Source organism: Ciconia boyciana, chromosome 5, assembly GCF_034638445.1.
Source record: "Ciconia boyciana chromosome 5, ASM3463844v1, whole genome shotgun sequence".
In the NCBI taxonomy this organism is placed as follows: domain Eukaryota; kingdom Metazoa; phylum Chordata; class Aves; order Ciconiiformes; family Ciconiidae; genus Ciconia; species Ciconia boyciana.
Genome location: NC_132938.1, coordinates 54,225,971 through 54,238,330, shown reverse-complemented (window position 1 = coordinate 54,238,330; position 12,360 = coordinate 54,225,971). Strand labels below are relative to the sequence as shown.

Sequence of the window (12,360 nt, the reverse complement as noted above, 5' to 3'; positions counted from 1 at the left end):
TGGATGACATAAGGATTTCAAAATCCAGCCACTAGAAAAAGCACGAATAGCATAACATGCCAAGTCACCGTTTGCCACTGCGCTATTCCCTTATGCATATAACCACAAATAACTGGTATACTGGGCATCACTGAGAGGCAGCTGCGCTCTGCTCGTTCAAATCAAGCAAGTCCTAACAGGAAGAACAATCCAATGACGCCAGCAACTCAACACAAAGTGCTGACTTTGAATATATTTTAGCAAGATGTTCATGGCTGAAAAACAACAGCAGGGGATCCCTGAAGGTTTCAGACTAATTGGTAGCTACCTTTCAATGTCAGAAAAAAATGAAAGTGCAAAACCTGACCCTTGTTGTTCTGAATACATACATGCCACATTACTGAACTTCAAACTGGTACCTCAGCCAAAATGATATGCCAAACGCAGTTTTAATACAAAAAGCATGAAAAAAGACAGCACTGCTAGACTCAAGCTTGAGCAGCGTATACCAGCTTAAGTCCACAGCTCCAAGTGACAGCAAATGTTAGCTCATCCACGCATACACAACTCAGGTACATTTCCTATGTCCTTTACCATTGTTTTCTTAGTCACAAGAAACACAAAAGAAATAACATATTACTTGTGGAATCAAATTTTTCCATTCAGTTTATAGAATCAGTATTCTCTCTCACCTCTTTTCGTAACTCTGTTACGTTTTAGATTTACAGTATAGAGAGTGTGTACCAAAAGACAACAGATGACAAGTCAGCTGAAGCAAAAGATAGCTCCCATGTGGGTCCTTGTTTTAAAGGATATATAACTGAGGAGCTCAGGTCTACAGGATAGATTTACTGTATTTGACTCCCGCAGGTGAGTAGTTCTTAAGTAGACAACAGTCATCCAGTTGGACCAGTAGGATGTCCTCACTTTTCAGTGCTTATCTTCTCAATGTCTTAGAGGAGGTTTGACTATGAGCACACACTATCCCTTCCAAAGTCAATGTGTTTGTTAGCCACAGAAATAAATGGAGTATGATTAAAATGGTCTTTGTTAAATGTCAGCTGAGACAATGAAAGCCACCACTCAAAGACCAGCATGAACAGTAAGTTACACATCTGCTGTCTCTGAAGAGATATGCTCGACAGAATTCTGCAGTTCTTGGGCCACCTGGTGTGATCTGGTTTACATTCATAATGGGAACCATCAGGATTTTGGAGCACATCACTCATGGGGACAAATATGCAATAGCCTCTGGTCCATGGCCAGACTTCCCTAACTCAGGGATCTACTTTGCTTGCCCTGAGGACAATCAAAGCATAAGCTACTCAGGAGGGGAAGGAGCCTTTCAGGCTCTTCCAACTGCGATAGTACAGATGTACCTAAAGGGACAAAGAGCTGACTTGGTTCCAGCTGTATTTCCTGCATTAAACTTGCACGGAGGAGCAAACCCAACAGGGAAGTCACGGGCAGCAGGGAAATCAACAGTTTATTCCTCCCTGCAAAAGAGAGGCAGATTTTCAGACAGGGCACCGGCTGCGAAGCCAAGCTTCGTATTACAAGCGAGGAAACCACTTCCTGTTGTTTGATCTTCCCATTTGAGGAAAAGAGCACTTGCTAAATATGGCATCAAAGACATTCTTATTGTCATCATTACTTCCACCTGTTCACTGAAACACAACTCTAAATACCAGCTAAAACCTCACACCCTGGGTGGCAATGGTGTGCACTCTTGGTTTGATGCTACGACATGAGCAGTCTCGGTCACATCTTGAGGACTATTTTGCATGAGAAGCTGTTCTGCCACAGAAGTAAAAGGTTTGCACTCTGTCCTATAAAGTCCAAGATAGGACAGTAAGCATGCTAGCTAAGCGTCTATATTATGCAGAGTTTTCTTTTAAATTTTGAGAAAAGTATCCATTTCAAAGTCAGTCAGTATGACTAAACATACACAAGTGTTTTAGGATTCCTCTGAAGATATCAGGGCCGCTACCAAATCAACACCACCTCTGCCTCTCCAGAAAAGCACCCTCTACATATATATCCTATATATTGCTGTGATTTTTCAGCTGTTCAAATTTTCTATTCAGATAGGAATTTTTAGAAGGTTGTGGGTTGGGTTATTTTTTTGGGGGGGTAAGGTTTTGTTTGTTTTTTTTTTTAAACAGAGTAAGATAAGACCTTTATTGGAAATTAATATCTATAACCATTGCTGCTCCTACTGAATAAAATCAGATCAATAAAATGAACAGCCAAGCAAACAAAAAAATGCAGTGAAAGTGAAATTAATGACTGGAAAATCATCGTAATACAGTCATATAATAAAACTTTTACCAACTGTTCAACTAACTTCTGATTTTTTTTTTCTTCAAAAAGTTAAACAGGAATACACTAAAGTACATAATGGCATCATTTTTGCTTCCATAAATCTCCATCTTCAGTAAAGTCCATAAATTACCTGCATCATGAAACCTCAGCAAACCTGGCAGTGAACATAAAATTTGAGTTCTTTCACATAAAAAAAATCATTACAAAAACCCCCAAACCATCTGAAGTAATCTATATAAACTGTTTCAAATAAACCTGGTCACTTGAAAATAAGCAGGATCACACTTACTTGAAAATGCCTGGTTCTTTAGACTCTGGCTGAACCCAGAAGAACGCACTGCTATTTCACAAGCCTGGCAGCCAAGTGACCCACAGGGCAGCCTAGGAAGACTGGTGGAGCTGCTTTGCCTGCAGTGATTTTTCAGCGGGAGCAAACTGCGTCTGAACTGCCCACTAAACTCTGAGTGAGCAAGCACATCACGTAGTACAGGGAAGGCGACTAATTGGTAGAGGACATGAGAGCCTTTCAAGGAGAGGGAAAATTCATGGCCAGATGAACATCTCTTATTCTTCTGCTCCCCTACTCCACGCTCTCCTCTTCCCTTTCAGGTCAATGGAAAATATCAAACTAACAAGGCAGTGCAATATATCACGAAGCAATTGTGTCACAGGACATACATTTCCCTGTCGAAATAAGGCCACATTTTGTTTCAGTGATACACCACAGCAATAACAGATTAGTCAACATACAAAATCCTAACAATGATAATGCAAAAATAACACAAGACACGTGTTGGCTGATGTTCCCTGTAGTCTTTGTGTAAAAAAGATGTTGGAAAATGTGTAGACAGGACAGAGCTCTAAGATGTCAGGCTCCAGCCATATTCATACACAGACTTCACGAGAACGTGGAGCCAACAGTTTTGCAGTCAAACCGCAGCGTAGCCTCCTCTCCAGGCTCTTGCCTGAACATAATGATCTTGAAAAATGTGGCTACTGACACCCTGCTTTGTGACTCACTGAAGTATTTTGAGCCTTTGAATCACCCTGGGAAATCACATCTGGAAGCGCACTACAACACGCTATTCCGATCTAGAGGACAAGCACTAACCAAAAGCAGAGACCATTATCGACTGGTTTGCTACGGGAAAGCTATTCAAAACACGGTATTGGGTCTAAATCAAACCGCTGAGTCCTGCCTAGCTTTTCCCACACATTGAAAGGATCCACATGCATTCCAGCCCTATCCTTAAGTTCAGCCCTTCCCTGTCCAATGCTGTCTTTTATATTCTGCATTTTCCTCCCTCCAAATATCAACTGCAGCAACGTGAGTAGAAAATTCTTACACAACAGAAATACAACACTGGCAGATGGTGTGCATGAAACAACTGAACACTTTCTTTCTTCTTTATTAATTACACTGGAAATAATTTATCTTGGCAGTGTCTTTTCAAAACTGTACTACCAATTCCCAAACTTTCTTTGGTGATGAAGCCTCGTTAGATCTAGAGTTGCTTGTACTCCACCTCTCCTGTTTCCCTGAGGCTTTTCATCTTCACACTTAAGTTAAGCAGAGCACCAAACTTCTGCTTCAGCAAGTTTCTCTCATGTGTTTCTTACATGCATACAATCTTTAGGGTGTTTTCTTCCTTTAAAAGAAGCCAGACTATATTGTTATTATATTAAAAGCTTATCTAGTATTTGTTGCTTCAGTGCTCTAATCTTTAAATGGTGTTTACTAAGCAGCTGAATTTTAATTCTGTGTTCACTGAGAAAAAAAATGCTGTGTATTTATACAGCATTCAGCTTTATTCCCCTCATATTTTAAAATTAAGCCTGCAGAATAAAAATACATATTATTCAGTCCCTGTCACTGCTAAAAACAAACTGTGCTGTGCTCTAAGTGCCTGATTCATCACTTGCTGGTACATCCTTTCATCACTTTTAAAATTAGTATGCAATAAGATGCTCAAGTTTTACACACTTGTTTCCCCCGTGCACGCTGAAGTAACTACACAGGCAGCAGAAAACCAGGCCAAGCTGCATTATCCATCCATACGTGCCTCTGAACACTGCCACTCACAAGAAACCTTTTTATATTTGAGCAGGTCACCCTTCCCCTTACATCTACCCTAAAAGAGCTGGATTCATCCTAAGGCTGCCAGAGGTCACTTTGCACTTCAGCAACATACCGTGAGCCCCAGGACACAGCTTGCCCCTAGGGCAGGCAGCACCCACGGGCAGGCAAGTGGAGGTACAGCTGCTGCCTGCTGCTGCCTGCCAGCACCCCACCTCAGAGCCGCTGTCGGCTGCTACAGGCTGTGGCGTCTAGCTGGCTCTCAAAAATAATGGCAAAAATGTTCTGAGCGCATTATTTCACATCTAGTGTTCCAGGAGCACTGAGGAGTTCAGGAGTCCCGTTCAGCAGCGCCCATATATAAGCCGATGTGTACGCAATGAGTGCCAGATTTCCCCACAAAATATTTGGATTTGTGGCTTTTTACCAACTCCACAAAACAGGAAGCAAGAAAAAATAATTTTATGCCAGAGATCCTGAAAGAAACAGAAGCTACCTTGGTGGTGAAGCTTTTGTTTTCATTTTAAGGGCCTAGATGAAAGACCTTTACAAAGGCACTGATGGCAAGGCACAGAGCGGGGCTTAGGCATTGGCGTCCAATTGTAACAGTTTTTTCCTTCAAATAGGAGGCGGCACCACTGGAACAAGAGCTTGTGGCACTTTGCAAGGGTCCCTGCTTTATTCAGCAAGGAAGCCATGTTTAATTAAACGAGACAAAACAGATACTTCATCATTTTAGCTGGAAAAGCTGGCACAGGGGCTCCGCTAGCATGGGGATAGCCAACTGGGGCTTCCCAGCTCGCTGGCAGCCCATAAAGCTGCTACTGGGGGGCCCTGGCATTGTATTCAAAGCCACTTTTAAGAGCCAATATGGTAAGCTGTGCAAGATATGATGTGTAGGGAGCCCCATAAAAACCTTTAATGGAAACAGTGGGCCTGTGTTGGAAAAAGTTTCAGGAGCCACATACACCAGTATAAGGAGTTCCGCTCCCGTAAGGCACCGCAGCCAGACCGAGCTTACAGGCTCCCATAGCCCCAAAACTCACTGCGAGCTTCTGGGATGCCGTTTTCCGTAAGGAAGTTTGCAATGTCAAGTCACAGTTCATACAGGGAACATTGACATAATGATAACAGAACACTTTTTTTTCCTCCTTTTTTTGATGTTAAACCATATGAGGCAAGGTGAGTAGGTTAGCCAGCTAGAAGCCCATCAGTAAGACAGGACTGCAGAGCAAGCTTCCTGGACTACGTGCTCTAGGAGGGCCACATGAATCTAACGGGGATACACAGCTGCCGCTGGGATGGTACCATTCAAGGTCCCCTTACCGAATTATTGTTAGATAAAGAGCTATCAGTTGTAACTCCCACTAGATGGAAGGCGGTCCGAGGCTGTCTCAAGGAGGGATATGCACTACACTGAGGGTCTTTCTACCTCTTCTTTCTTCCATTATGTACACATGTAATGACCCTTCTCTTTAAGCAAAAGCTCTGCAGATTTCTGCTACCATCACCTGCAGTGCCGAGTATTAGCCATTTCCAGACGGAGGGGGAAGGCAGGACCCCACGCTCTGAAGAGCATTACAGAAGTACGTATGGAGATGAAGCGGTTATCGAGCACCCCTGACTCTTCATTTGCTCCTACTCCCGCACCCCAGTGATGCGGGTGCAGCCGCTCTGCCATACGGGGACCCGCTGGTCAGCTGCACCAGCTACTCAGGATCCCAGCGTGGAAAAATGCTGCAGGGCTGCAGGGAGCAGAGGCACTTCTGCTTCAAGGAGCCTCATGAGAAACAGATTCCCTAGATATACAGGCCTGTGCTTATGACACTTTCCCTACCACGTCATCCAAAACCCCCTTACATAGTTCACCAGCACAACGTAAGCGGCAGAATGTGACTATCACTGTGTAATTGACTATCACCCTGAATATATTTCTTGCCTGTTTACCTAAATTCTTTACAGCTTCCCCTAGCTACTCAGAGCAACCACTACTTGACCAGCCTGAGGAAAAAACAGCAGCAGCTCTAAGCAGGCCAAGAGAAGAACACTACCAGAAAGAAGTCCTTACACACTGGACCTGGAAAAAAGCTGCTCTCTGATAGCTAAATATGAATTGTGTGCAATTGTGTGCAATTCTGTACGAGCATCCACAGTTAGAATATGGACCACCCACTGCTACAGATTAGATCTTCATTTCTAAAAATGATATGAAACCTGGAGCATCGAAAACACTGCTTGAACCAAAGTGTTTTTTATATTCATGTACAGTAATTGCACTTTCACTCCTGCTTTGAAGGATTAAAAGCACTAATGTGGTCACTAGGGAATCTCATCTGTTTAAAGCCAGAAACAATCAGAATCCACAGAGGAAGGAAGGAAAGAATTAACACAATCACCTTTTCTTGATGCTTGTTTTGTGTGTAAGGACTAACACATTGCCCAGTTTTCCACTCAAACTACCATTTCACATTGGCAAAAAAAAAAAGTCTTTGGAAAACAGTGAATGACTTTTTCATGACCGAGTATCTGGTTTATATTTGAACATACAGGAAATAGATTCTCCTAATCAGCTCTTTTTACCTACTGCCAAAAATATGAGTGCAGCTTTACAGCCAAAGCAAGCTGTTACCCACTCCTTTTATAATTCACTCCAAACCCCTACATTAATGCAATATTGCAAATGAGCACTTAAATGCAGCAGAACCAGGAAACACAAATGATAGGGTCCCTCTGACACGTGAACACATCCCTACAGACTTCCTATTGTAGACCATTCTTACGCTAATTTTTCCCTGCACAATTTAATTTTATTAAAACCTAAAAGTAAACCCTGTCTAAAACCACACATACAAAATGTAGGAAGTTTCATCTGTCCCTAGTAAACTCTCTAAGAAAATACAATTTCAAAACTTCTGTTTGCATACAGTATCATTCTGTTCATACTCTTATCTGCTTACAAAAAATGAAGTTTTCACACATTCTGGTTAAATGTGTTCTCATTTTCCAAAACACTTTTTTTTTTTTTCCCCCCAACAGAAAATACTCGTTTGGCCATTTGTCCTGGAGAATGGCTCTTGCACCTTATTTAATGCCCAATCACTGTACAGATGGCTTATGTATGTGCAAGTAATCAAAAGAAACCTACATATCAAATTTATTGTGTATGTGCCAAGCAACCGCACAATCCAACACACAGTAAATTCACAATATTTAGAGCGCTTCAGATTCACTGCCCAGGTACAAGCCACGTGGCCAGCCCTACAAAAACGTGACTTACTAGATACCAGCTACCAAACATGGATGCTTGCCATGCAACTGGGACAAGTATTTTATTAGAATCGGTAAGAGATAAAGCTCACGGCATCTTTAATACTGTTAAGTTACAGATGATTGATCCATTTCCATTTCCTCTGCCAGTCAAGGAGGAATTCCCCAAGGGATGGAGACATTCACATGCACGTGAGGAACACTTTCATTCTGACTTAAAGCAGGCAAGATCAAAGGAACATTCAAGATATATAATTTGGAGAAAGAAAAATTAGAAATAAGCAGCCCGGGTTTGAAAAATATGACAAGTGTTTTAACAAAAACACAGCACAATAGCTAATGTATTGTGACAAAGCAGAAAACACTCACTTCCTAAGACAGGGCACCTGAACAAACATTTATTATCCTGACCCAAGTGCAACCAAAGAGTTCCAGAGTTTATATGCTAATGTACTTTACTTCAAAGATTTCCTTAAGCTACATCAGAAGGCAAAATCTCTAATGCCAAGAATTTTAGCACTGAAGAAAAGAGGACTGACAAACTGTTGTGCTGGCAAAAGGAAAAGACACTGAGAAGTGTTCAAAGATGCAAAACATTTATTTTTCTTGAAATGGATTATTGCTGTTTTCTGTAATTGCAGAACCTCTACCTAGGTGAGCTTTGTTCCCACACAGGACAAAACAAAACCTGCTAAAAATTTCTATTTTCTAAGATACTCCCTGACAGCCACTGCTACCCTTCTAAGTTTCTAAATTGCTTTGTGTTACTGAGTGCTTGCAAATCAGAAATTTGATCTTCTGGCACCTGGCAAAAGAGAGATGCAGCTGAAGCATTACAAAGAAAAGGTCCTGTGGCCACACTTTTTACTGGCAGAAGGCTCAAGTCAGCTGCTGGGACTGTTTAGAGGGTTACTTGAAAGATGATTTTAAAAGTAAATAAAAGGAGAGAATCAACTTCACTAACTCAGGATTGCTACAGAAACTTGCTGGGATGATTCGCATGACAGTAATGTGGGAAGTTATAATGTTTCAGAAAACAGAGTGGGCATTAATACATGGATCTGTGGCTGGTGTCACCGCCACAGTTTTGGGTTTTTCAATAATGGGATGGCCTACACGACACCAGGCCTGCTGGCGTCAGATAGGATTCACCTTTCTCAAAGGGAGAAGAGGGTCTTTGCTCACGAGCTAGCGGGACTGAGTGACAGAGCTTTAAACTAGACTTGAAGGGGGAGGCTTGCCCATGACAAGCTGCAGGATGATGCACCAAGGTTAGAGGGACAGGGTGCTAGTGAGGGCCCTCAGCCTGTTGCTCTGAGACATGCTGAGCACACTTGAAGTCTTAAGGAGATAAGCCAGGGGCTCCTGAGGTAATAGGAGCCAACAGGGAAACACCAGTGAAACACCTGAAAGGAATTAAGGTGTGTTCCTCTAAGAAGGTGACACAGCTGACAGCCCAGCTGAAGTGCCTCTACACCAATGCACGCAGCATGGGCAACAAACAGGAGGAGCTGGAAGCCACTGTGCTGCCAGAAAGCTACAGCCCTAGTTGCCATTACTGAAACTTGGTGGGATGAATCTCATGACTGGAGTGTGGCTATCGATGGCTACAGGCTGTCCAGAAGGGACAGACAAGGAAGGAGGGGCAGAGGGGTTGCCCTCTACATCAAGAAATGGACAGAGTGTGAAGAGCTGTCCCTCAAGAATAGCCATGAGCAAGCTGAAAGCTTATGGGTAAGAATTAGAGACCAAGGCAACAAAGGGAACCTTGTGGTTGGTGTCTACTACAGGCCGCCCGATCAAGGGGAGCCTATTGATGAAGCCTTCTTCCTCCAGCTACAGGAGGCATCGCACTTGCAGGCTCTCATCCTGCTGGGGGACTTCAGCCACCCTGACATCTGCTGGAAAAGTAGCACGGCGAGCTGTAGGCAATCCAGGAGGCTCCTGGAGTGCATTGAGGATAACTTCTTAACCCACGTAATAGACACCCCTACCCAAGGGGATGCAATACTGGTCACCAATGCAAGTGAGCTAATCGGTGACATCAGGATTGGAAGCAGCCTGGGCTGCAGTGATCATGCACTGGTGGAGTTCGCAGTCCTGAGGGATATGGGTCAGGCAAAGAGTAATGTCAGGACCCTGAATTTTAGGAAAGCAAACTTCCAACTCTTGAAGGAGTTAGTCAATAGGACCCCCTGGGAAACTGCCCTCAGAGACAAGGGAGCAGAACAGAGCTGGCAGATCTTTAAGGACATTTTCCATACAGCACAAGAGCTCTCGATCCCCAGGTGTAAGAAATCAGGAAAGGAAGGCAAGAGACCAGCATGGCTGAGTCAAGACCTGCTGGTCAAACTAAAGGGCAAGAAGGAAATGCACAGGCAGCGGAAGCGGGGACAGGTATCCTGGGAAAAGTATAGGGACTCCGCCCAGTTGTGTAGAGATGGGGTCAGGAAGGCCAAGGCATGGCTGGAGCTGAACTTGGCAACGGATGCAAAGAATAATAAAAATTCTACAGGTATGTCAGCTAGAAAAGGAAGGTCAAAGAAAGCGTACGCCCCGATGAGCAGACTGGCAAACTGGTAACAATGGACAAGGAGAAGGCTGAGATATTCAACAACTTCTTTGCCTCAGTCTTCATTGGCAACCTCTCTTCCCACACCTCTCAAGCAGATAGACCACAAGGCAGGGACTGGGGGAACAAAGTCCCTCCCACTGTAAGGGAAGATCAGGCCCATGACCACCTGAGGAACCTGAACATACATAAGTCTATGGAACCTGACGAGATGCATCCCAGAGTCCTGAGGGAACTGGCTGATGTAGCTGCCAAGGCACTCTCCATGATAGGATATTTGAAAAGTAATGACAGTCAGGTGAACACCCTGGTGACTGGAAAAAAGGAAACATTGTACCCATTTTTAAAAAGGGTAGAAAGGAGGACCCTGGGAACTACTGACCTGCCAGCCTCACCTCTCTGCCTGGGAAGATCATGGAACAGATCCTCCTAGAAGCTATGCTAAGGCACATGGAGGACAGGGAGGTGATTTGAGACAGCCAGCATGGCTTCACCAAGGGCAAGTCTTGCCTGACCAACCTAGTGGCCTTCTATGATGGAGTGAGTACATCAGTGGACAAGGGAAGAGCTATGGATGTCATCTCTCTGGACTTCTGCAAGGCCTTTGACACAGTCCCTCACAACATCCTTCTCTCTGAATTGGAGAGATACAGATTTGATGGGTGGACTGTTCAGTAGATGAGGAATTGGTTGGATGGTCGCATCCAGAGGGTAGCAGTCGACAGCTCAATGTCCAGATGGAGATCAGTGATGACTGGTGTCCTTTAGGGGTCCGTGCTGCGACCAGTACTGTTTAATATGTTCATCAATGACATAGACAGTGGGATCAAGTGCACCTTCAGCAAGTTTGCAGGTGACACCAAGCTGAGTGGTGCAGTTGACACACCTGAGGTATGGGATGCCATCCAGAGGGAACCTGGACAAGCTGGAGATGTGGGCCTATGTGAACAAGGCCAAGTGCAAGGTCCTGCACCTGGGTCAGGGCAACCCCCTGTATCAATACAGGCTGGGGGATGAAGGGATTGAGAGCAGCCCTGTGGAAAAGGACTTGGGGGTACTGGTGGATGAAAAGCTGGACATGAGCCAACAACGCGCGCTCGCAGCCCAGAAGGCCAACTGTATCCTGGGCTGCATCAAAAGCAGCATGGCCATCAGGTTGAGGGAGGCGATTCTGCTCCTTCTACTCCACTCTGGTGAGGCCCCACCTGGAGCACTGTGCTCAGCTCTAGAGCCCTCGGCACAAGGAGGACATGGAGCTGTTGGAGCAGGTCCAGAGGAGGGCCACAAAAATGATCAGAGGGATGCAGCACCTCTCCTACAAGGACACACAGTTGGGGTTGTTCAGCCTGAAGAAGAGAAGGCTCCGGGAAGACCTTATTGCAGTACTTAAAGGGGGCCTATAAGAAAGATGGGGACAAACTTTTTAGCAGGGCCTGTTGCAATAGGACAAGGAGTAATGGTTTTAAACTAAAAGAGGGTAGATTTAGACTAGATAAAAGGAAGAAATTTTTTACAATGAGGGTGGTGAAACACTGGAACAGGTTGCCCAGAGAAGTGGTAGATGCCCCACTCCTGGAAGCATTCAAGGTCAGGTTGGATGGTGCTCTGAGCAACCTGATCTAGTTGAAGATGTCCCTGCTCATTGCAGGAGGGTTGGACTAGATAACCTTTAAAGGTCCCTTCCAACCCAAACTATTCTATGATTCTATAAAAGAGGAGAGTAGTTGGCTTTGGATGGGAGGGAGGGTATTTCATGTTACAGGTATAGCTTCCTCCTTCTCAGACTGATGACCAAGAAGCAGATGACCAGGAGCACACATGGGTCGAGATGTAGGGGATGGATTTGGTCCCCATGCAGCAAGCACATGGGCAAGGGTTCCAAATCCAGGGTTGGGACACCAACCACTCTTGATTTGGGGCTTAGACAAGTTATAATAAGTCAAAATAGTGAAGCTAAAGATGAAAACAAGATCGTGCTCAGTAATGCTAAGGATAGTGAGGTCTTTTTCAGAGGTATTGGCCACAGTGGTTATCAACATTACAAGATGGACATGATCTAACAACAACACAGAAAACACATTAAGTTTCTAACACATAGATTACATAAAGACAGAAGGCACCATTCTAATCACGTAGTGAT

At 44.2% G+C, this 12,360-nt stretch overlaps 1 protein-coding gene across 9 annotated transcripts in view; it reads right to left on the bottom strand.

The window, feature by feature from the left end:
• BMPR1B (bone morphogenetic protein receptor type 1B) overlaps nucleotides 1–12,360 on the bottom strand; it is a 296,363-nt gene that overhangs the window by 164,064 nt on the left and 119,939 nt on the right. Inside the window, exon 10 of one of the 9 annotated variants that reach the window (XM_072862758.1) lies at nucleotides 1,359–1,475. The exons of the other annotated variants lie outside the window; for them this stretch is intronic. The gene's annotated coding sequence lies outside the window, so the exon portion shown is untranslated. The remainder of the gene's footprint in view (nucleotides 1–1,358; nucleotides 1,476–12,360) is intronic. 9 annotated transcript variants of the gene reach the window in all.